The 27,009-nt window shown below is 37.7% G+C and overlaps 1 protein-coding gene across 7 annotated transcripts in view; it reads right to left on the bottom strand.

Moving 5' to 3' along the window:
• The window catches only part of Tenm2 (teneurin transmembrane protein 2), a 1,175,298-nt gene that overhangs the window by 934,383 nt on the left and 213,906 nt on the right, over positions 1–27,009 (bottom strand). Inside the window, exon 1 of one of the 7 annotated variants that reach the window (XM_010622226.2) lies at positions 24,054–24,068. The exons of the other annotated variants lie outside the window; for them this stretch is intronic. The gene's annotated coding sequence lies outside the window, so the exon portion shown is untranslated. Of the gene's footprint in view, positions 1–24,053; positions 24,069–27,009 lie in introns of those variants that run through there. 7 annotated transcript variants of the gene reach the window in all.

Genomic DNA, 27,009 nt, shown 5'->3' with positions numbered 1-27,009 from the left:
AAGAATGAGGATTTAAAAAAAAAAAAAAAAAAAAAAGTTTATTTTGGCTCAGTTTTAGAAGTCCCGGTCCCTGATCGGGCGGCCTCTTACTCCTAGGCCTCTGGTGGCGATGCTGAAGCAAATGTAGTACAATCCTAAGGCAGGGAGATGGGAAAGGGGCCAGGTCCAATGATCCCCTTCCAGCACTTCCCCTCGGTGCCTTGGAGACCTCCTGCTCGACCACACCTCTTAAGGTTACCCAGTTCCTCACTGTGCCACCCCGGCTGCCAGCCTTGAGCCCAAGAATTCAGAGAGACATTCCAGACTCAAGCCATAATATGGGCCAAATCAAACAATAATAGGTTGCAAGTATTATATCTAAAAAACAGTTTATAAAAAAAATCAGTATAATCAGGAACAACTAGGGCAGAAAAGGAGCGTTGCCAAGGTCATTAAGTTATCTATTTCTAGTCTTTTGAAGAGTGAGAGTGGTCATACGCCTTAGTCTTACGAATAACGCGGGTACTTAACAGAAGCCCCAGCAAAGAAAATAAGAGCTTATAAAAATCTACTCCTGGAGAAAATCCCCAAATAAATTCCAATAAAGAATATCAAGAATAATTTTAAAACAAGAATATCATATGTCAGACTACTAATTTGCTCATGAGAATGTGTGATATAATTTTCCATGTATTTCTCAGTTGCCTCTTGATTTACTGGAAGATGCCCTTTCTTTAGGCAGTTCTAGTACTGGCTACAGGAAATAGTTCTGTCTTGAAATTACTAGTGATAGGAAAATCAGACTAATAAGAGATACATCACGGTGTGTTTAATTCTGGGAAAAATGTAGCGACTGAAACCAGCACTATGCCAACTATCTTTCCCAAGAAGATGGAAGTCCTGGTGATGGGGAATGGACGATCTTTCGGAGAAAAACAGTGCCTGAACCATATGTTGAAGAAAGAGAGTAGCTGGGCAAGGAAAAAAACAAGTTATTAACAGAAAGATCTGACCTAGAGGAATAAAGAATATACAAAACACCTGGGAGTCCTCCAGTGTGATTTCAGCATCTTGACCTGTGTGATGGCTTTCAGAAATTGTTTGTTTTTTCATATTGCTCTACAAAAGACTGTACATCATCCTGGTCCAAAGTAGAACCTAATGAAAAGTGTCTATAGTAAGTCCCTAATTTACAAACGCGTTCCATTCCAGGAGAACATTCATAAGTTGAATTTGCTCTTAAGTCTGACAAAGTGAGTCTTACATGCCTTTGACACACATACACAGTGTACATTGCTTTGTGTTGCTAGCAGTCCCCTCCTCGTCACCAGTGCTTTTCCTCTTGTTTCTGGACTTCCTGGGCTCTGACCGAGCACTGTGCTATGTGCACTGTCACACTGCGCAGGGAGCACAGAGCAGCACACCTGTGACAGTGTCTGGCAGACACCTGAGCTACTTCCACGATTTGTTTGTATCTCCAAATATTCGTAATACCAAGTCCGCTGCTATCTGTGAAAAGTCGCAACTCGGAAAGTTCAGAAGTCAGGGACTTACAGTATTAGTGGTGGAATGTAAAATTATATTTATGGGCAGATAAATTAGCATAATAATAACTACTCTTCTAACATGCCTTGGAGTGTCTTCTTCTTGGAGTTAAGGGACAAATGAGTACAATATTGATTAGTTTCTCATTTTTTCCTCTTCCTTCCTTTCCTTCCTTCTTCTTTTTCCTCTTCCTTATTTCTTTCCTTTCTTCTTTTTAAACAGAGTTTCACTCTGTATTTCAAGGTGGCTTTAAACTTGCAATCCTTCTGCCTTAACTTCCCTAAAATAGTGCTCACTTTGGGATTTATTTCATCTGATTATATGAAGACCTATCATCTTGCCCACATAAGGCAATGGCCTTTTCACAGACTAGGTATGCAAATGACCAGTTAAATTTTTAACAGCCCCACACAATGCACTATGGGCCTCAAAACAGGATTCTCTGGAAGACTATCTAATTAAAAGAAAATAATTGAAGTTTATGTTCTAAAACACAGAAGTAGATAACTGATATCTGTGATCAACAACTCTTTCTGATCAGCAGAGTGAGAGCGAACACAACCAGTTTGTTTTCCATTCTTTACAAGATTCTGATAAGGTGATTAAGACAATCTGCTAAGTCGCATTACTTATTATTTCATTTGCTTCCTTTCTCACACCTATATTTAAAAAGGAAGAAAGGCCATAACACCCAGTCCTTTCCACAGAAGAACATATATGGTTAAAAGCTGCTCTGTGTGTGCATAAAAACATAGGGAGAATCCACTCTTCATTGGAAGAAAAAAAAAAATTTCCCTTGCAAATCTCAAAGATTATAGAATCTACATACTCCTGCAATAGCTATTTCCTGTCATCTACATATTCTGACTTTGGGGAAACTTTTCTTAGGGCAAATGTAAGCCCATCTTCCTGCAAGTAATTTCACTGAATTTTAGGGAAGAAGCAGAAAATACTCCATGTGGCAAGATTTAAGACTTGATAATTAGTTCCTTGGTCCCAAAATATCTCCTCTATTGATTATACCATATTTCAAAGACCTAAAAATCTATTCATTCTGTGAAGCATCATCATTTTACAAATGCCTAATAAAAATGTTGCTGATCAAATTATGGCCTAATGCTTTATTACTTAATTTGCTTGAATTTATTCAAAGAGCTTGGAAGACTCCCTCAGACATAGATTTAATTGTATAATTCTCTGGTGAAAAACATAAACAAAATGAATTCCTGACACTTCTTCATGTTTGGAATACAAGTCTTCTGAATCAACATCTTGACTCCGATTCATCACTGCCTCTGTTTTTCCAAACATGAAAACTCTGTGCCAGAGTTGTTGATACAGTATGGCTTAAAATAGTGTTCCACTATCATCTTGCTGATTTTCTTCCAAGCTGTTGATATCTATCCTGTAAGTTTTGTTGCTGATGCTTTTGATCTTATGAGAAGGTATGAAGGACTACCAGACAACAAGTGGAACAATTTTATTCTTGAGATGTCCAATAAGTGAAACATCAAGCAGCTGCAGATAAAAGCCAAGAACAATTAAATTCAATGCATATCACCAATAATGCACAGGACTCAATTGAAACTGTGATACATCTGCACATGTGTAGACAGAAAGAGCCTTGCAGTGGTCTCCAGTCCACAGTGATTGAGTGCTGGTATGGATTCTTCCACAGATGTGAAAATAAGGAAGTTATGCGCAGTAAAACTGATGAAATATGGCTATGCCAAATGAGTAGCATTTATTTATTCATTTATTCACTCATGCAGTCACTAAAAATTATACTCATTGACAGTCTACCATGAGGTAGGCATTCAAATAAGGAACATTAATTAATGAAGTAGATGGAATGGGCTCCCCAATCACAGAGAGAGAGACTTGTGAACCTTTTAAAATTATATCCTACTAGAGAATTTATGGCTTTTTAGGAAATAGAACCCTAGTTTCTTACAACATACTTGTTAATCAGAAAAAACCCAAGAATTACAAAAGAAACTTGTGCTATTCTGCCAAGATGCCATCTAACAGTAAATAATTTTATAGGCATCAATCTTATATACTATAGCAAGCCCGCACAGTGATGCATTTCTGTAACCCCAGAACTCAGGAGACTGAGTCATGAGGATCATGACAAGTTGGGGGCCAACCTGATCTACATAGTGAGTTCAAGCTTGGCCCGACTATTTAGCGAGATCCTGTGTTGAAAAACATTTTTCAAAATTCTGGCAATGAAAGAACAGATAAGCTAAGGGAACCAGAGCATTCTTGTGTCTGGATTAAACCAAAGAGCACAGAAGTAGAAGCAGACTGAGTAGAGATACGCAATAATACCAACTAGTCAGGGGCAGAGGAAAGGATACAAGGCAAGAATCTCCTCCAGGACTGTCTTTGTTTCCTTTGGTACTAGTGGACTCACTTGTTGGATGCTTTGTGGCTCTAGTAAGCATCCCAAACTCTAGAATTTCTTGTCTGTATCTGGCATATGGAACATTTGATTAGAACCCTGTGGATGCTCCTGGATTCCGCCCTCCTTCCGGCCCTCTGTGTGTCACATTTCACCATAGAATCATCAGATGGAAGCATTAGAAAAGATCTTGATGACAGGGAAAATTTAATCCAAATACAGATTTTTTTTTAGAAGAGAGAAAAACAGACCCAGAGACAGAATGCAAATTTCCAAAGAACACTCAGCTCTCTTCCTGTGATTCATTCTTCTCTGATGCTGGAGGTGGGGCTGATCAGACAGCCAGGCATTTCTGCAAACCTTTGTCTCTGATGTCCTACAAACTTGCCCTTTTTGTTGTTTGTCTGGATTCTCACAGTAAAATAGTTTCCACATAACGCAGACCATCGAGTTGAACAAGTAAACACGCACATGCACGTATGAGTCCCATACAATGATACTGCGCTTATCCTTCGGTATGTGAAAGATAAAATGATGATTCTCTCCCTGCTCTTCAGGATAGGAAGGCATGCCAAAAATTTATTCAGTATGGACAGAGTGAACTTTGCACTGTGCAGAGTAATCAAACATGGTATCAGGCAGGAGAAGAGGCTGAGTAGCGATGTGAGAAAGAACTGGGAGTTTGTGAGATGAGAGGAGGAACGTTTGGTGTAGTGAACACCTTTTGGGTTTGCTGATTCAGCCACACTTCCTCTTGCCTCTAACAAGAGCAACCGTGATTTCTCAAAAAAGTCCAACCTTTTTTAAAACTTTTGTTCCATGGATTCACTCCAGCTCTGACTCAAAGCCTTGTATGTGTCCAAAGTCTCATTCATGAGCGCATCCTTTTGATCTGGTCACAGGGTTGGTTTAATGGTGGACATAAAATTTGCAGCATGCTAAAGAGACCTGAATCTGACACTTTCATGACAATACCTGAACAGAAGAAAGTCTCCTGTTCTAACAGAGTAACTGACTGACTGGACTGGACTGTGGAGAAATGGCAGCCATCCTGTGGTCACGAGAGAGTGACTGAGAAAGGAACCATTCTGGAAGAAAACAAAACTCATCAGTGGACAGACTCCGATCAATGCCTGACAAAATAAGTACAATAGGAAAATCTAGCTGTGCCTACAGATGTGATAAATTCATCCTTAATCTACCAGTTGTTTGAGTCAGGAATTTTCCTCTTTCGACATGTTTTCATTAAAGCCAGAATGAGTTTTTCTGTAATGTGCCTTTAAAGGACACTGAATGGCAGGAATAGTGGGCTGTGCATACAAGAAGAACATCAATTTAGGAATCCAAAGGATGCAGTGATATTGACTGAGTTAGGCGGTCCTCAGACATCATCTGTTGAAGTCCTAGTTCCATGGAATGGGTAATTTTTTAAACCTAAGAATATGGTGGTATTTGTAACTATCATCTTTAAAGAAGGATTCAGGATAAATGAAATCAGTAGGGTGGACTTAACACAAAGACTGGTTTCCTTACGAGAAGAAATGATAAGGACACATAACAACAGAAGGGTAGTTAAGTGAAGACACAGGGATTAGACAGTCATCTGCAAGCAAAGGAAAGAGACCCTAGAAGAAATCAGCCTTGATCTTGGATTGTAGCCTGCAAAACTGTGAAGCAACAAAATCAACCATGAGAGTCTGCGCGGTATTAGTTCCAGGACCCCAGAGGATATTAAAATCCATGGATACTCAAGTCTCTTCTATAACGTTGTATAGTATTTGCCAAAAAACCTACACACATTCTCCTGTACATTTTAAATCATCTCTAGATTACTTATCATACTTAATGTAATATAAATGCTGTGTAAACAATTGCAATACTGTACTATTCAGGGAAGGATAATAAGAGAAAAAAAGGTTGTATGTGTACAAAATGAGGACATAATTGTTTTTAAACATATTTCTGTTCTGCTTGAGTTGACTTCATGGATGTATAACAGATGGATATGAGACCAAACATTCATTCTTGTTGTTTGGACCACACAGGTTATTGTAGTTTGTCAGGATGAACCCAGCAAACTAAAATAAGTAGGGGTTCACAAAGAAATAATGTAGACAAAGAAATAGGGCTGTCAAAGTGAATACGTTTAGAAGTAGTAATATGTTGAAAATCGAAAGACATAGAGAACGTCAAAGAACGTCAAAATGGACACAAAAGTGGAAGAGAGATATATATAACCTTCAGCGGAATTTCTTTTATATTTCATTCTCTGATTCATTACAAATAATCTCTTTGCCAATGATGAAAGACAAGCCAGGATACTAAGTTTTTATATATTGTTTCAAGTCTTCAAGCTCCTATTTGTTTTGAAATGCAGCAGAGATCTTCTTGTATCAAATATAATCATCTTTTGCTGAGACATTTATGAAATAACCCTTATCCACAAGAGCCCCAGAGTTGTGGCACACAGAGTCTGATGAAAGTGTAGCATTTTCAAATTAGTCATTTCAAGTAGCCTGGCTTCTAAGAAAAGGGTGACTGTTGAGTACTACTTCAAAATGGTACACGGATTTATTTTGTCCATGTGTCACAGAGTCCTGATGAAACAAAGAATAGTCCAGTATTTAAACAATGACAACAAAAGAGCCTGCATTGTTGAACCTTCACAACAACCCAGCCTCAAGAACATATTTTTCACTGTTACCGTAATGGAGTTAGTAAGTCAGAAAGAAGGGGAGAGAAAATGAAAGATGAGTCAAAAGCTACAAGAAGAGAGAGAAAGAACTTCTGTTTGAGAAAGTTTTTAAAAATTGGATTTATTTGCCCTGGATGTGAGGACTCAATACAGTTGTGTCCTCCTCCAAATTCACATGCTGAGCATTTTCACAGATTTTTACCCATTCTCATTTAAAAAAACCCTATAAAGTTCTATTTTCCTCTACTTTTGTTTTTAGGCAGCATTTCACTTCCACAATTAATAATTGTTTATTAATTTTAAATCACTCTATAAATTTTAGCCTTCATATCAGGCCATCATACATGCAATGAAAATTCTGAGGATTTAAAGAAAATAGAAATTATGTGTCCTTCGTATATTCACAGAGGGTAGCTTTCAATCTTGGCTGAGACATTTTCTGTTGAGTCACTATAACAACAACTCTTTCTAAATGGCTTTTCTACTTAGGGGAAAAATGAAATCAAGTGCTTTTCTTATCATATTAAGTGAATACATTATATGTTAACAAGCATTTTCTTATTTTTATAATGGCAAAATTGTTAAGCACAATTTCACTCTCCCTAATAGTAATAAAGCAGATTTGCTTTTAGACTGAAATATAATAAACTCTCTGCTAAACAGCAATGAACCCAAGGTGGGTTTAAATTTTAGTGAAAATTATGACCTCTTTCATAAATGGATGTAATTTTATAGATAGGTCAGGGCTTTTTGCCTTTTTCATAATATATATTTCTAGCTGTTTTCCTGATTGATAGCTTTGGACATCGACCTGTTAATGAAGAGAGAAAAAGGAGAAAGGGCATTATTTCTTAAAACCCATAGTTACACATTATTATGATAAATCCTTCGATCTTAAAATTAAGTTCCAGTATGCATGAGCAGCCATCCAGCTGCAGTTATACCGACTTTTTCAGAAAAGTATTTCTCTAATTCCTACATAAACAGCAAGGGCAAGAATTAGTGTCCTACTTCCTCTCTGAGGCTCTCCTACCCAGAGCCTGTAGGGATGATCTCCCTCCCCGAAACTGGTGGAGTATTTATCGTCGCTGCGTCGCTGCCACTAATTTGGCACTTACCATATGCTACCTGGCATTGTTAATTATCTTTTTTATGTATATGTCCTGTCTGTCCAAGTAGCCGATTCTCCTTGACTGTAGGGCAATGCCTTGGAACACTTCATATCTTCAGCACATAGAAAATTCCTTGGTGAGGCAAGGTTTCATCATGCGCTGCTGGATAATGGTGATGATGATACAGAAAAGAAAAGGCATGACTCAATTTATCCAGGAACACTAGGCAGCTGGAAAAGGCTCTGTTCTAACTTACCAGAGAGCTTTGTGTAGAGCAGGAACCCCACCCAAGATCTAGCATATAAAATTGTTAAGGATGGTCATGTTCCAACATTCTTATTTAAAAATATCTATGGTGGTGATTTCAATGGGCAGTTACATTTGAAAGCCGTTTAAAACCCTACTCAAAGACTATTTGTGTTTTGTGTTAATGACTAGCGTCATTCTTCCCTTTTCTAAAACTTTTATAGCATTTACATATTATTTAAATCATACATGAAATACAGCGGGCACAGTGAAAGGAAGTCAAACGGCTATAATTTAAGTGTGTCCATATGACTATATATATTTTTCATTACAAGATATTTTCTAAAAGATTTCAAACAGATTTCAAGACCTTACATTAAATAATTGGGGGATTTGAAGCTGAAAGAAAACAAATATGGAAAACACATAGTGACCAAAAGGCATGGAGGTGATCTTTACAAATGAGGACCCATACATTCTTTTTAAAAGTTTAAGATAGAATGTAGTCCATGTTTCCTAGCAGCCAAAGCAAAGACAGACATATAGGTGTTATATAGTGTTTATAAAGTAAAAGCATTCACTTGTTCAGACCTTGATTGATCATGATAAAGAAAACTATTAGCCATCCATGGTAGACAAATTCCCCCCATGAGTTACAACATCACAGATGATAATGTATTTTCTGACACTATTTCTTAAAGCTTCCATCAGTTGTATCTGCTAGCATGATGACAAATCACAATTTTGAAACAGCAATTCTACAAGGTGCCAAAATGGTGCAATTATTCAGAGAAGAAAATTTTAGAGACTGAGTGTCTTTCTGGTAGTATTTTATTGACATTGTTTTATACCACTTTGTTTAGCGTAACAGTTTTTAAAAGGTTTAAGATGGTGTACTGATACAGAAGATGGATCTGTCATTATTTTCCACTGATAATTCAAAGGCATATGCATTGGTTTGACCATCATTTTATAGACAGATAGTTGTAGTCTTTTCCTTAAAAAATGAAATTCCAAATTTTTACAAGTCTTTGAGATGGTGGAACCTCATTTGTAGTGGTAATCTGGAAATGAGGTTTCCTCTCATTTTAGCCAATTTTTTTTCACAGAAAAGAGTTTTTATTTAGCTTTTGCACTGAGATAAATACTGTCTATTGCATGTCCCAAAACACCTAGGAATTGAGCTATGTTCCTAATTTTTTTGTTAAATATAAAATTTCAATAAATATTCCAATATGCTCTCCATCTTTACCGGCCTTTAAAATCCAAGTCCAGAAATGACAGTCCCTTATAACCTTCTAAAATCACCCATTTGAATATATCTGTCTTTTATAAATATTTTTCATCTGAGAAATAAATTAAACCAAAAGATTTTGATACAGAGATAAGCTAATTCTAAAGCAGAAGATTCCTGGGGAGCTGAATTTCTGCCTTCAAACATTCACTCCTTTCACGCTCTTGAACAAATCTATCTTTCTTCATTTGCAAAACTAGTGTTGTGCTATATTTCATCATGTTGCTTAGCACTGCTGCTAAAATTAAACACGAAAATGTCACTAAACTTCTTTGGTAATGTATAAATTGTTTGCTAATCAGAGGTTTGTGTTATTCCTGAGATTCCATAAGAACACTAGCGTAGGAATTAAAGAGGAATACTTGCACTCCTAACAATCAATGGAGAGTAACCATCTATAGGCTCACACATACGGAGGGCAATGTCATTTCCTCATTGCCCTGGCAATTCTGTTTTCTTAATCTCCTCCTTCTTAGCTGAGGCCCTAGATATAAAGTCTAAACACTTATCACTTGAGCATCCTAACTCCACAACGTTCTGTTCTTTGCTGTTCTTTTTATTTGTTGCTGCTCTTTTTTGTGGCCATTGACTTCATTCTTTCCATTTACTTGGGCCTCAGAGGCAGCAGCCTTCACGCTTGTCTTCCCACTCAGTGTCACAAGTAGACGGCCTCAGAAAGGCAGGAGCCGCATCTATCTAGAGCAGAGCTGCTCCTCCGGATGCTTGTGAAGTGTGAGCTATCACTGGAGGCACTGCACAAAGGGCCAAGGTTCAGATGAAGAAATTAAGGTTCCTACAGGTGCCATCATATCTAAAGTGACAAAGCTAGCTTGTGGCAGATCCAACATTTAAACCCAGTCCTATCTGGCTCTCACACTCCCACTATCTGTCATGTGTCCCCCGTGCAAGATGCAGAAACAGTGTGGGAACATGTGGTCCTTCCTGTCCCTTCCTGTATCACACACTGACTTACTTACAGGGCATTGATCTCATAGGTTCATACATGTGAGCAGCAAAGTAAAACAAGCTGGGTCTTTGGTTTTGCTTAGGAGATATAGTTTCACAAAAATATTTCATATTCTTTACCATATTTTTGCATAATTTAGAAAATGTCCACGGATTTTGTTGCTGAATTCCTTATAAGAAGATTAACACTATTAGCTATAGGAATTACCAAGTCCGTAGAGATCCCAAAACAAAATAAAACAAATTCCTGGGTTAAACAAGCATTTACGATTATCATACCAAGACTCTGGGATTTTTTCCTTTTCCCAGGAGCTTTGAGAAAGACTCATTGTCCAGGACCTCTGGTACAGCACTGACTTTTGAAGAAGGAAACACGAGGGTCTGTTTGACACAGCTCAAAGGCTTCTGAAAATATCTGTCTGACCCAAAGCCTCCCACTTCAGAGGTCTCGACCTGTTAAGAGGACGGTTTTCCTCTGTATACACTCAAATCATATCTCCATTGTGTGGAAAAATAAGATTTCATGCACAATCAAGTTTATCTACCTCCAATCAATAACAGCATTAAAACAGATATAAAAGAAATACAGTTAACCAATTTAAATATTATTGAAAATCTTGTAGAACTACAGATATGCTGAATGTGAAATTTCTTAGTTGAAAGGTGTGTTGAAAGCATTTCAGGCAACACTAGAATGCTTTCAAACGATGCGCAGCCACTTATGAAAACTATTCAGGTGCTTTCCCTAATCTGAAAGGGAGTGCTTTTTCATAGCATTAGTTTTATAATGAGCCTTTTCAGGCAAATTTCAAAGGGTGCATGGTTCACATACTTTAAACTAAATTCACTCATAATTTAGCATCCGACAAAAGCTAATGCTTAATTGTCTCTAAAGAGGCTATAGAAGGAAAACATTTTCCTTATTCACAAACATAGAGCTAAACAGTGGGGCTCCCTCCCATTAACACCCCCTCCCTCATTTTCATAAGAACAATGGCTCTGTGAAGAGCTGGCCTCTGAGATTGGAACACAGATGCCAGAGTGGCTCAGGAAGGCTGAGACTCTCTGGTTTGGCACAATACTGCCTGCCAACCCCATGTCAGAGCAACTTCAACACCCAGGCTCAGAGGGATCAAGATCTGTAACCTGTGTTCACAGCGAGGATCCCACAATGTACAATCGGCTGAGGTCTTGAGATAAGTCCTTTCTACAGTTTTAGCCCCACCCAATTCCCTAAATCACAAAATGAGGAGGCTGTAATTTGACAGATGGTCTCAATTATCACAGTGGTTACTAGCACAGACACACTGGCAAAAGCTAGAGGCTTGGTTTGGTAATTTCTATGCTGCTACTTCTTACATAATTTTGCACAAATAAACTCTCTGTGCCTCAACTGCCTTCTCTGACAAATAGGAATACTAATAGTACAGTTCTTCTAGGAAGTGAAGACTAGAGTTCAGATAGATCATGAACTTAGGACGGTGTTCATGAGTTGCCTAAGGAAGTTCAATAAAATATCTATTTAAGGCCTTTAGTGATTTTTATCATTACTATTACGTTCTTCCTAGTGTCATATTCTGAGGCTCTTGGATAGGCAAGCATTTATTTTTTCACTTTTATTCCTTTCTTTTCTTTGGTGTGCTTCAATTAATGCATTCCTTTTTAAAATCTTCAGGCAACAATTTTTTTCACTCTAGAATTTTTCTCATGTTTTTTAGGCACAAATGCCTTCAGTAATGTGGGCAACTGGGAGAGGGAATCCTCTCGTGTAAGTATATTCTGAAAGATGGTAGCTCCTTTGGAAGGTGGCACATTAAAATTCAACACTGAAGAAGCATTTTTGGAAATAGAAAAAAAACTTTTTGAACCTGTCTCCTCCTGGAAAAACTAGATATAAGCAAACGGGGGGGGGGGAAAAAGAAAGAAAAAAATCCCACTCCTGTAAAGCTTTTAAAATCTCTATTAATTTTCATAATTGTGACACTTGGCACAATTTGATAGTATCTTATATTGATTCTCAGATTTTAAGACAACAATCATTACATTATTATCTGCAGCCTAAGCAGTGGAGTGTAACCTTCTAATTAGGATAAAAAACAGAGCCAGGAGCAGCCCCAGCAAGTCACAACAAGTCAATATTTTTAATAAGGATTAATTTAAAAAAAAACTCTACAAGGTTGTATTGGAGGCAGTTCTGGCATGTCTATTGATTAACAGTTGGCATTACATCTCATAAAGGGCTCATTATGTAAAGCATCAGTCTAAGCACTATGTTTCCCCCCTCTTAAATACTATTGATTTGCTTTGATGTGTTTTTTTAAGCACAGTTTGAGAACTGCGAAGATTGAGACCTGAACTCTGCAGTAACATTGTCCATCACACCGAGGGCCATCCGGCAGAGACAGCGCAGAGGGCCAAGGTCTTTTCTTCCTCCTCACACCCAGCATCATTCCCGCCTGGCACAGGAAACCTGCTGATCTTGCTGTCAACCAAAGGGACTCCTGGTGGGTACCATCACCTCAAAGAAGGTGTTGGCTTGGCTGGCATTCTGCCAAGGGAGGCGAGAGGTGTTTGCCTCCCCTGAAGCGGTTCCGTGCATGTGTGCTCTCCACTCATATCTTTCATATCTGTGTATTCATGGAATGATCACAGAATTGTAACCTTTCAACTATATGTAATATTCAAATAAACAACAAAGCCATTTGGAAACCACCCCCACCGGCCTTTCGAGCTCTGCAGAAGCAAGAGTTCATAGGAAGACGGCCCAGCACAGCCACAAGTGCCTGAGGCTCATGAATATGTAGCTTGGACATTTGAAGCTCTTCAGCGACCCCACAACCCCTTTCTTCATTGATGCCAACTCACTTCCAATCACAAGGGTTTTCAAATAAACAGGTGTCGCTTAGAAGTCGCCACAAATACGGCCTGAAGTAATCTCAGGCCACTCATTTTACGAGATCACACCGATCCCCTTAATAATATTTCAAATGCTAAATAACCTCACTTCTGTTTTAATAAAAATAAATAAAAAGACTGCGTGGCTGGTGCTAGGTGGCAGTGCTGGGTAATTAAAACTCTAAAAGATTCCGCTGGATTTGTGACTCAGGCCACCTACTTTGCCATATACAATCATAAGGTATAATTACAAGTAAAATACACTAGGAACTCTTGGTTCTTTCTTCAAAACTCATTAAGGGGTCTTAACAAAGCCTTTAACATGTGAAGCTCAGTATGTTTCAAAAAGGACCTGACAGCGGGTAAATCTACATACATACGTATATATGTTATACATTTGTAAATGACCACATTAATAGCAATATTTAGCTATCAAATGCTTATTTAGATTAAAAAAAACTATTTTCCAGTGTTCTGTGATATGATGCAAATGAAAATTTAGGAAGTTTTCACTGGTAATTCTTATTAACAATGGTAAAAGCTAGCCAATCCACTAAGTGGATGCCACTTATGTAATACCAGGAATCCTCGTTCACTCATTCCTTCATTTGTTCTACATATATGTGGATGCCCAGTACAGAATACACATAATGTCAGGCATAATGATATAAAAATCTCTTCCTCAAAAATTTGTTGAACAAAAAATCTTTCCAACTTCTTTACGTCCAAACTAAATTCTTTAGTAGCTGGAGCAAGACAGGAATAGCTTTTTATTTAGTTAGTTAGTTATTGGTTGTTGTTTTTTGAGACAAGGTCTCACCATGAAGTACAGACTGGCCTTGGACGCACTGTATAGCCCAGGCTCGTCTCAAACTCACTGTGATCTTCCGGCTCAGTCTTGACAATGCTGAGGGCACCACCATGCCCACCTGGAGCTGGCTTTAATTTAGACCTGGGACGTTGAAATGAAATAGCTGTAGCTTTCTGGCTCTACCCTTTCCTACATATGAGACACTGAGCACTCCCTTACTTCCGTCACTAAGTAAAATAACACTGGACTATCGTCTACCATTTACTGAGGGTTAACTGGTAATAACTATGTTTGAAGTAATAAAAATTCTTCTAAAATTAAATTATGCTGATGTTGCAGCTAGTGTATAAATACAGTAAAAATCATTGAATTATAACCTTTAATTGGTGCACATTATGATATGTAGTTTTTTTTGTCAGTAAATCTGCTTTACAAAGAGAATGAGGATAAATCAGCTACAGTGTGCCCAAACTATACAATATTATTAAGCTATACAAAGGAGGAAACCATGGACATTTGAAGGGGGAAAATTGATGTGTATAAAGTGCTTCAGCCCAGTGTATGCTCTAAAACCATTAGCTCATCTTTGGGTTCTTCGATCATAGGTTAAGTGATCTTGGGAAAGTCATTTGAGACACAGAGAAAGCCTTTTATCTACCATTTCTTTTTCTTTAACCAAAGTCATCAGGTTGCATCTCCTGTTAAGGCTTTTGGTTCCAAGATTATTCTAGATCTCAGGGGATGATTTCTCATTCTTCTTAAACTCTCCTTTCAATGATTTTCTTTCCAGCAGAGTACGGGCTCTGTATGATTCCTATCCAGGAGCTCCCTGACATTGCAGTTGAAAGTATAAGCTATTTTTCTACCTAAAGATCTATCCTTTCTTTTCTATACTTTGTGGAACCTGAACTGCTTTGGAGTTGTGGAAAAATGAGAGAGGATATCAAGGCATACAGTAGAGGTTCTCAACTCTGGTTGCATGTTGGAGTCCCCCAGAGCCTTTATGGAAAATACATCAATACCCAACCAACACCAATTAACTCTGAATCTTTGATCCATTATGAAAAAGGATTAATTTTCAAAAATTTCTCAAGGATTTCCAAAGAAAAAGAGAGTTGTGAGTTGTGAGCCGTTGGAGCAAAGCATGACTGTGTTGACTTAAGGTTATTAGGAAGGAGAAAGTGCTGTTTGAGCTGTATCTTGAAATGCATGTAGAGGAGTAATGAGAGAGACAAAAAAATCTAGATAAAGAAAGATCCCTCTTTTTTCCATCTTGTTCTATAAGATGAAGGATCCCTAGAGGGAAATGTATAATAATCTACCAGAGATGATGAAAGAAATATATTCTGTAGGGATGGTAGGTAATCAAAATCCTTGCTAGGAGACTGACAAGGGACTTATAACTAGAGAAGGCAACAAGACGAAAATACACTGCTATGGTTCTACCAAGGAGCAATATGAGGAAAGCCCCTGGCTATGATCTATGTCTGCACAATAGGATAAATCTATTTGCCACTATGTGTCTTTCATGGAATCCGAATTACTTAATCAAAAGGTCCCTTAAAGTCTCTGCTCCACATCACTTCATACATAACGCCAATCTCCAATCTATCCATCTAACTGCAGCACTGCTAATCAAATCAAATCAGAAAGCCATTTGCACTTCCTTGGAAGCCACATATATGTTTTTCTTCTGGTGTTGGAGAAATTAGGACAGCTGGAGCAAACTATTGCATCAGTGATACTGTTGTACAGTCAAGGTACAAAACTGGCTAAGAGAAAAGATGAAGTAAATCTCGCAACAAGTGCCTCTGGATTATAAAAATGAGGGTTCTGAATTATGATATTATTAGCACAAAATGATTAATGTAACCATGATTAAGAGCACCTGTACAAAATGATTAAGAACTAACTTTATATTTTCCTCCTGTCTGGAGATCTTTCTACCAGTATTCTACAAATAGCTAGCACCAGCTACAATGTGCTGATTATTAAATTTTTAAGATTTTTAAAGCTGTAGGGACACATAAGATTAGTCATCTAGGAGTATGAGTACCATGCGAATTGTCAGATGCTACAAATCAGGGCTTCTCAATCAGAGTCAACTGTTAAACAATGACCAGAGCCCTACTGGTTCAGGATGACACATCTGTCCCCTTTTATAAAAGCTCTAATGCCATCCATGGAGACTACAATGGGAATATCTCCCTCTGTGACTATCATATGGATTTATCCTCCAGCATTGATTAACATTATGGCCCCACATCCCTAGTCTCTGACATTTTTCCTTCTTTTCCACTTGCATCCAAATAGGCTTTTCAAAACTGCCCATGGTGGCCCAATTTGCCCAAACTTGAAAATCAGCATTGCAGTGATCTTCAGCCTCTAGTCCACAAGCAGCTAACTTTCATACAAATTGCAATTTCTGAAGACTTCACATATATTTCAAATCTTACATGATTCAAGGTAAATTTTTAAATTGGAATATAAATCGGCAAAGATATCATCTATAGTATATCTCTGTTTTATTTCTACCTTTACTTTTCTCAATATTATTTCTAATCTTTTATAGAGGCTTTTCTGAATCTATAATACAGGGCACATGAGTGATTGCTAGATATTTTCCCTAAAACTGTCCACACATGTAGCTTTCTTTTCAATGTCAGTAATTCTAAGGGGCATTTTAAAACAGAAGTTACAGCACTGTCATTCACTATGGACCTAATGTTTGTGCCTCACCACAAATTCCTATGTTGAAACTTAATCACCAATGTGGTGGCGTTAGGAGATGGAACCTTTGGGCGGTGATAAGGTCATATGGGCCTCACTATCATGAATGGTATTAGTGCTTTTGTAAAACATATCCCAGAGAGCTTCATCAGCCTGCCCACCTTTCGCGAAGACAACAAAATAACAGATGTCTATGAACTAGACAGCCAACATCTATCAGACACTGACCTTGAACTTCTCAGCCTCTAAAATTGTGAGAAAAAAATTTCTGCTGTTTTTAAGTCTCCCAGCCAATGGTATTTCTCTTAATGAAATGCAAAAAACAAACAAACAAAAAACACCATTCAATGATTATCTTGATGGTACATGTAGAAACATAAAGAAATAGTGAACATTACAATGGCACAGCAATTATCAACATTTTTTGCAGGTAAAACAACAACAACAAAAAACCAGGATTGTTTAATGACACAGGAAACCAGCTAAAAATTTGACAACTCAACTTGCTTAGATGGTGGTAAAGTCCATAATTCATTTGGTCTGCACACCTCAACTGTTATTGTTTGCAATTTACAGGAATCACATTACTCCATATTTTGCAAATCATAAACACTTTATAGAATCCCAGAATTCTGGGAGAACGAGGCAGGAAGATCACAAGTTCAAAGTCCACCCTGAAAACTTAGTGACATGGCTAGACCCTGTCTCAAAATTTAAAACTTAAGGGGCTTTGGATGGAGCTTAGTTCAAACACCCTTGTTCAATACCTAGTACTCAACAAAAGAAAACAAGACACAAAAAGCTTTATCTTTTTATGATTTTTAGACTCACATAAAATGTAATTTACTAGTCTCAAGAGCAACCTGCGGTACTTGTTGAAGATGTAGACGCCTCCTGATGTTTTCTCCTATGTACACAGGAGGCAGAGAGCATTTTTGATAAGCAGGCAAGATGACATCAAAAAATTCTGGTTCAGGGGATGTTTGCGGTTCCATGAAATACTGATCAAATTCCTGCACATTTTGAACACCCAAGCTGAATAATCCTTTATTGAAAGTTCTTCACCATATATAAAATAAATAGACTAATTTTATACTGTTAAGTTTACCTTTGTAAAAGCCAAATCTACTGCAAATATATTTCATCGCCAAGAGAATGGTTCGATAAACCAAGGCACAGCCATGAGCCAGAGGCCAGCTACCACTTGGGACCTTATCAGTCTTAAAAAGCTCTAAAGGGACAGCCTTCTATCTGAAAGATTCATGCCACACCTCATTTTCATCATGGACACAATAACCCCCATCTCTTCAAAGTCATTTAGCTGTGAATTTTCAAGAATACATCAAGTAGATTTTCTATGGGCCCATCTGTGCGGCACATTTATTTTCTGTGACTGTTTTGCTGAGCACAATGAAAACCTTGACTACTAATGAATGGGGACCCAGAGAATGGCAGGGCTGCTGCCGCCGCTTGACGCTGCTCTTGGTGAGAAAAGAATCCTTTTCACCTGCAGCAGCACCCACAGGTCTGTTGAGCTGTGCAAGCTGTTCAAGGAAAGCCATTTAGTTGAGTCGCCTCTCTTCCCTCCCAACTATTCTACTTGAGGAGTAATTTCTAATATAGTCTTCCTAGCTAAGAAGCCAAAAAGCTAAAAGAAATCCCTTCTATTGTGTTCAAATCAACAGAACTTGGCGTTCCAATGAGACATAAACGTCTGAAGCTATTAGAAAGAAGGGGTTGGGTGTGGAAGTACTAACAATTTGAAGTTAAAAACTTGGGCTGTGAGGACGTAAATTCCATATATTGCTGGTCTTATCATCTCTAAAGGGAACTAATGGTAAAGTTGACGTTAAAGAGTTGTTACAAAAAATAAATGAAACAATGCATGATTTTAGCAAAGTAAAGGTAAATGGAAAACATGCAATCTGTCGATACGTCATATATCATATAAATGTGGATAACACATAATCTTAGCTACCTTTATTTTTGCTAAGAAGACAAAAAGATCTATAACCTTTTATTCATCATGATCAGTCAGTCAATGCACAGAGCTGCCAGTAATAAATTCTAGCAAGGTACTAAATATAGAGGAACACCCACTGCCCCCTGAGGCGATAGTCTTTGGGATGAGATAATTTGTAAATTTAGCACTGGTGCAAAGAAAAAAAAATCATGCTTGTCAGGTTATCTTACTGTTGAGAATAAGAGGAAAACCTCATTCCTGAGCAAAGTTCAAAGCAGCACTACAAATGATAAATGAATTTTTAAGGAAATATATTTGTGTTACGGCCTACTATATCTGTTACGTCTCAGTGTATTACAGATGAATATTCTCTAAATCCACATGGATACCTCAATGATGGATGATAATCAAATCAACTCATAAAAATCTTTCTGATATTTTGCAGAATCCTCTAAGAGATAGCTCAATGGAGAGTTTATAAACTACCAAATCCATTTTTTTCCTCATTGAAATAGTATCATTGCTTAATGTTTATAAATCCTTTGTAAACTGATGTTTCAAGTTAGATACAATACACACTATGTTTTCCAGAAAGGCCTAAGTAACTGGTTAACCAAAAACAGAATTTGAAGAAAGACACGAGTTTTTTTAAGGAGAAATAAATCCGATGACAATAAAATATCGAAAAAGACATCAAAAATGAATATTAGTCTTCTAACACTCAAAGTCCTCCTCAAACCCTCCCTGTTTCATAAAGTCATAGCAGATATTTGTACCCACTACTGACCGCAGTCTTCTGTGTTTCATCATTATTCACTGATCTGGGATTAGTAACTGGAAAAGGGAAGCTCATCATCCTTGGTTGTTTTTATTTATATTGCGCCAAGCGCAAGGTTTTTCATGGTGCTTGTTAAACTAATGCTATAAAACTAGAGTGTGAATTCCATCACTCAAATTTCATAGAAAAATGTATACAGAAGTGAATATTTTAAAAGGCAATAAAAAGTGCAGAGCTATTTGGCAGTTTAAGAATGAATATTAATTTGGGGAAGGAGATATTTCTGTTTTAGGTATGACAAATTTTCTAATATTTAGACTGGCTTTATTATATATGATCGCTTCTTTCGTGAATGCTTTTATTCATTTATTTCACCTATAAGGAAAAAAATAACATAGCGTGGTAGCTAAAAATGAACTCCAGTGCCAATTCTTTTTATTCCAGTCCTACATCAACCATTATCACTTCTATGATCTAGGAAAAGTCACATGTCTAAATTTCAATTTCCTAAACTGTAGTAGGAATAAAACTACAAGACCGACTTTGTGAAGTTATCGCATGGGTTCAGTGAAATAAGTCACACAACATACTGCATAAATTTAGCCATTATAGGCTGAGCATTCCTAATCCGAATAAATATGAAATCCAAAATGCTCCAAACTCAGAAATGTTTTGAGTATAGCCACGGCAGCACAAGTGGAAAAGTCTACAGCTGACATCATGGCACAGGCCACACAATCAAAAACGCAAAATTCTTAAAAACATTCCATGAAATTACCATCAAGCTATATACACAAACTATACTGTACATGAAACATGAACGGAAGGACTGTGAGTTTAGAGTCTGATCCTATCCATAAGGTATCTCATTCTATACAGGCAAATATTTCAAAATCCAAAAATATCTTAGCCCAAGAATTTCGCATAAGGAATGCTTAGCCTATCTATTTATCATTCTGCGCTATTTACTACAAGAAGCTTAAAACTTTAAAACACTGGTTTCTTCTCACTCTGAGAAGGTTGTTATACACCAGACAACCAAAACACGAAGAGGAATATTAATAATTTATGGCCAAATGCCATAGTAATTTTGTGATCACTGAAACTGAAACAGTTGGATAAGGAGAGAGAAGCAAGTATTTACTGAACCTTATTAGGATGAGGCATTGCCCAGAACACCTGACCTCGGTTTTTTTCCTGTTGTTTCCCTATACCCAGTGAGATTTCTGCTGGACTCTGAGGAAGGTAAAATTTAAAATTCTGGCACTTCAGTAGAATTATGTGAATTATGTAAAGAAAAGAGAAGAGAGCATTAAAAATCATTAGGTGCCTTAAATTAGAAATGTTAATCATCCCATCAACCTAAGTTGCGGAATAGCAATATTAATTAAAATAGATGACATTTTTAAGTGTCTCTCATCCACCAGGAAAGCAAAGTTCCTCGAAACACATTCTCATTAATTCCTCACAAAAGAACTATGAAGTAGACAATATCATAACGCCAGCTATACACATAAGGAACGAAAATGCAAAGGGCTTAATTTGCTCAAGATGCCAAACAACAGGTCTGGCTGTCACAAATCAAGCAAAAAGAAACATAGATAAGAATAGAGTTGATCTGGAGGAACACATTTTCTTAATTCTCCCTGTTGACTCCCCTGGAAAATCAGAAGCTGTATATTCAGATTCCCCTGCCACCCACTGGTAAGAGAAATCTCTATCAAGTTATCTCAGTGGCGTTCTGACTAAGAACCTGAATAGGACAAACAGAAAGTCAAGTAAAAATGCCTTCCAAATATGCCTGAAAAGAAATACGTTCCATTAAATGTTGTGATCACATGTGCTTGTGGGCATCACAAGCAAGATTCAAGAGACAAGTTATCTCTCCTGACACAGACGAACCCTAACCATGAAAAATATGGAGATCCTCATTAACTTGTGTGAAACTACGTTAGCTTCAGAACAAGCTAAATGAACAAGGCTAAACAAAATCTAAATTACTTTATATCTTCTTCACTGAAACCATTAAAAGAGTTCCAACTCATGCCAGTATGCTGAATTAAACAGTCTTACAACCTAAATCATGAGGTGATATATGCATTCTTTGTGCTTAAGAAAACATTGATTCTGTTCATGTGGTTCTAGTGTTCTTTTGTGCACATTTGAATTATTTATTTTACAGCACTTCTCACTGCTAAGTTAGCAGTTCAAATTTATGAGACCATTCAATTGCTTTCTCCCCAGGATGTGGTACCTCAGAGAGAGTATTTTACTCGGAGTGTCTCAAGGCTAAGCTGAGCCATCTACTATTAGCTTAGAATGGTTAAAATAGACATTAAGCCATGTTGGTTTACCTTAAACAGTCATATCTTTGCAGAGAATAAATGTTTATCATGAATATCAAAAGACAACATAAAATGCCAGGAAAGCGGGAAAGGACTGAGAACGTGTGTAGCAAATCATTTTTCTCTTTTACACTTTCTTTTCCTCCTCTCTCTCTCTCTTTTCTGCTGCCTCATTTTCATGAATGGACATACACACACATATATATTTCTTAGAGTTGAAATTTCTTGCATACATTGATTAAATATGATAAAATGACACCAATTCCTTCTTAAAGGCAATGACAGGCCAAAATAAGACTATACATCGATAGCTACTTATAGAACCATTTATAGTTGAGAAAGCACCTTCCTGTGCATACGCTCTCATTTTAGGACAAGGAAATGAAAGGCGGAAGAGGACGAGTGCCCAGTACTGGAGAACAATGTTCGGCACAGAAAAGATTCTAAATGATTGCCAGCCCCTATGTAGCACGAACTCCTAACTCTAAATCTATGGACACTATTTGGCTTGTAGAGGTATATCATGGCCCATGCAAGATTGTTAATATTTTTCAAAGACCATTTTGTAAGAACAACCTCATGCTTTGGGGCGGCCCCATGCTTTTATGCTGCCGCCTGCAGGTGTCTGAGCTCAGGCCTTGTAGGCTGTGAGTAATACGGCCGATTCGCAGGCCACAGAGAGTTCCACCAAAGGCCCAGCAAGATGAAATGGGCTGAGGCTTGATGATAACCACTTTAGAACTGGAGTAAATCTTTAGAGATTCCAAGCTCATGGTTCATAGATATTGCAAGTTTCCAGGGGAAAATTTAAAATATGTCCTTGTATTTCTTCAATATTAAAATCTAATTACTAATGTACTGATGTAGATTACCTTTTTCCAATGCAAAATTGTCTTGCATAAAGCCCTATAATAATAGGACATTCCGTTTTATCTCCACATCTGCCTTAGAAACATTACTTATTATTTATTTATTTTTAAAATCTATCTACCTTTAATTTGTTTTATGTGGTAACAACTATCTCAGGTCACAGTAACATCAATTACAGTCACTACTAATCAAGTGTTTCCATTATATGTGACACATGATTTTGAACAGAAAATACGGGGAAAATTTATACAATGCTGAAGAAATATAATTTGGTATTAAAAATATTTCCAAATCTGGATCTGGTAGAGTTTAATACAAAAGATATCTATGATACCACTGAAAAGATAGGGAAATATCAATTTCTTTGAATATATCATTTTACAAAAGAGAAAGCTATGGCCAAAAAAAATGACATATGTAAGATAACACACAGGGCGAAACTTAGAACCAAAAATTCTAAAGCAGGTATTTTCTCTTTGACATAGGAGCTGCCTAAGGTATCGTCCATGGGTTCTGGGACATGTCTGGATCTCTCTACTGCAGACTGAAACATTTACTTCCCTAGCATTGAATCAGAAACTACAACAGGTTCTGGAGATTCAAACACTGATAGACAGTGCCTCAGCTCATGAGACTTTTTCTAGGTGAAAAGGTAGGCAGAGATAATAAAGTATCATAGGTAAGACGATAAAAGGGAAGGAAGAGAAAAATGAAAGAGAACAAAGCAGAGACATATTTGAAGGTGTCAGGAATGTTGATGAATTAATCATTGAACAGGATAAAGGCCAAAATCAAAATCTAACTGAGGCATGGGATCAGTCTAAGTAGCTCTGGTAGGCAGAATTTTGTTTCTCCTTACCTTCACATCTGGTATCATGTCAGGTATTATTTGGCTAAGAGACTTTTCAGATGTATTTATGATTCACAATTTTCACCTTAATATGGGTCAAAGAGAATTATCTTGGAAAAGTCCAGAGTGATCATGGAGTCCCTTAGAAGCAGAATTTTCACCTGGCTGAAAGCAGTAGAGAAACTGAAACACAAGTAGCAAAAGAGGAAGTTGAAGAGTTTGCAAGAATGAGAAGGACTCAAGGTGCCACCATGTCGAGGAAATAAGAATTTTGGTTTTACAACCACTGGGATCCAAATCCAAACACAAGATCCAGATTCTTCTCCAAGAATCCAAAGATCTGGATTCTTTCCCAGTGCTCTTAAAAGGGATGTAGCTCTGCTGATATTTTAATTTTAATTTAGAACAGAGAATCATGCCTTGTTCCACTGACCCATGAAAAGCATGATATAATAAATAGGCATGATTCTCAAGGGCCAAAGCGTGGTAACTTGTTAATAGCCAAAGAAAGCTACCATGCATCCTAGACAAAAGTTAAGGGAAGATGATGAACAAGATTCTCCTTACCCTTTCTAACACTTTGCAGTCCAATTTGTCAAAAAGGGTAGAAGAGCTGTATGGATAGGCAGGTGTGATGTGTCAGTTGGAAGTCAACATTTACATTCAATCTGGTGGTAAAAGGAAGAACAAGGGAGAATTGTCATTAGAAGCCAAGAGACACCTTTAGTGGAAAGATTTCCCAAATACTAGGTTCATTATTCACAGGTGGATGAGGGCCACTGAAAACTGCATTTATGTGTCCATCACAGAAATGGTCTCTTAGGAGCCAATGCTTGGAAAGAAAACTCTAGAGCTTTGAAGAACGTTTTTGGCAAATAGGACTCTAATCTGCAAGTAACTCAGTTCTCCCTAGGTGCCTGTTCAGTTCTCTTTGACGTTATGTTTTCAAACAGTGATACTAATTCTCCCTGGCCCCTGTGTCACAATACGTTGCACCACTGAAGCACAAGGTGCCTGATGTTGGAAATATGGGCCCTTTGCAATTCTGGAATTCAGATTGGCACCTCCAAATTAAATAGAATTCTCCTGAGCATGTCTATCCATTTCTAACTCCTGTAGCAACGGGGGCAAGAGTCTTCTGGCATCTGCTCAGGAAATCTGTGCAACAGTTGCATCTGAAGAGCCTAATACATTTTCTCACCTCTGATCCATGCTGCTCCAATGTGGTTTCTCCTCATTAAACCTCTCATTGGTTTCTTTCTTTCCACTGCAAATAGCTTGGACCATACACATACACACACACACACGCACATAATTTTTCTGTAGTACTAGGAATCAAATCCAGGACTTTCATATTGAGCTATCTCTCTAGTTCACATATACATTTCATATATATGTAAGTTCATATATATATATATACATACATGCATATATTTATATAAATATATATATTTAATATATAATATAGAATATATAACATATATATGTAAATAAATATATATGTATATATTTGAATTTTGAGGCAAGAGTCACAAAGTCACTAAGTTGTCCTGGCTGAACCTGAGCTCATAATCCTCCTGCTTCAGCCTCCTAGAGTACTGGGATTACAGGCATGATCATCATGCCCAGTTTTTAATTATTTTCCTTGGGAAATTATTCTGTTGTCTGTCTAAACCTCCTAGTACTTAAAATTTGTGCTCTCCAATCGATCTCAGCCTAATCTTTTTCTTCCTCTCCTAATTTTAGGCTATTACTCATCAGTTGACTTGCAGTCAGTTGTCATTTTTTCTTTTCAGGGTCTCATAATCTCTAAAACCTGCACAAACTTACAGAAAGATAGCATTCATAGTGTAGACTGTGGGATGAAAAATCTACATTATCCACTCCCTCCTCCCAGGGCAAAGAGTAACTTCTCTCTGGAATTATTTTTAAATGACAGATGTTCTCTTTATGGATTTTCTAGTTCATCACATTTTTATATCAATCCAAATTTCCTTTCTCTCCAATTTTATCATTCCTTGCATCCTCCTTCATTTTGTTACTTTTTCATTTCCTCTGTTTTTTATCCCTTTTTCCATCGTGTTATCTTTCCTCTTTAAATAAGGTTTACTGGTTTCACGTGATCTACAGAAGCAACTTCCAAAACTTTGATGTACTTTAGAAAATAGAAACGCTCACAAAGGGAAAATTTTAAAGAAATCCATAATCATAAACACTGATAGTCATACATATCATAGAAGGGCACAGCCTAAACTTCTGAGGCCTCTGTCAAAATAAAGCCAGATGCTCCATCCCTTACTTTCTTAACCTGCAAAGAACCTTACCTCTTTTTTGCTCTAGTTGATGGGAAAGAAAATTATGAACAGTTCAAGGGGGAAAAAAAAACAAAAACAACAACAACAACAACAACCCATAACACTTGCTCCAGACTGGGAGATGAGGGCGTGCTTCAGGCAAGAGGCAAGAGTTCAGCTGTGCTGTCAAGGGGGACTGTGGGGTCAGCGCTGAAGTACCTCGGGGCACAGGAAGAAGGAAATGGATTGCAGACAGAGACTGCGGGGTGATCAAGAACAACACCAAAGAACCGGAAGTCACAGTTGTTGAACACTGACCAGTCCCAAGTGCCGAGGCACAGAGGATACCAGAAGTGCACAGTGAGAACAGAGAGCAGGAAGTTATGTTTGCTGTTGATTGTGAGGGCCTTGAATGGCCAGGTGAGGCATACAGGGGAAAGGCATCCCTGTGTAATTTTAAACAGGAATATAAAACAATCCAGACTCCCTTTGGAAAATCATTCAAGTAACCCTAGAGGTGCTATGATATAGAGCAAGGGATATACGTTTTGAGTTAAAGCGGTACAGATTCAAATTCCACTTTCTACTGTCATAAGATGTATATGGCATTTGGCGAACTCACTATCAGTACTATACTTCAGGTTCCTCATCTATAAAATACCGATGATAAGACTTATTTCATAGGATTCATCTTAGTTCAAAGTCCTTGGAAGTAGAGCCTGCTAAGAGGACTCCTGTGTGATGGATACATCAAGGAAGCAGTCCCAGCAGAGACGTGGAGGGACGGGGGGACACTGAGAGAGAGTAAGCCAAGTGCAAGTTCCTTCTGAGACAAGCCTGCACTGAAAAGTGTCAACTTCACTCTCCCAGAGGACAATGCGGTGTGAGTTACAGTTCAAAGGTATCTTGAACTGAGGCAAGGGAACCAGCGTTTCTGTACCTCTTGGAATCTTGACTGTTAGACTGAGGAAATCATGGGTCGCTTGCTAGATTATAATTGTCAACGAATAGAGTTTTCTTACTCAAAGGGAAACCCAGGAAATGAAGAAGAGCCATCACGTCTACCATAGGCTACCCAAACACAAATGCAAGGTTAATTTTAGTGGGAAGAGAAGTACAGCAAATGATTATTAGTCATTTTGATCCCGTCACTGCCCTCTGAAGAAAAGAATGAATCCTATGAGAGGCAAGGTCTTTGTTGAGCAAGGTGAAAAACTAGCTATGTCCAG

This window comes from Fukomys damarensis, unplaced genomic scaffold (assembly GCF_012274545.1).
Source record: "Fukomys damarensis isolate Sample0158 unplaced genomic scaffold, DMR_v1.0_HiC HiC_scaffold_9, whole genome shotgun sequence".
In the NCBI taxonomy this organism is placed as follows: Eukaryota; Metazoa; Chordata; class Mammalia; order Rodentia; family Bathyergidae; genus Fukomys; species Fukomys damarensis.
This window is presented reverse-complemented; position numbering and strand designations above follow the sequence as displayed.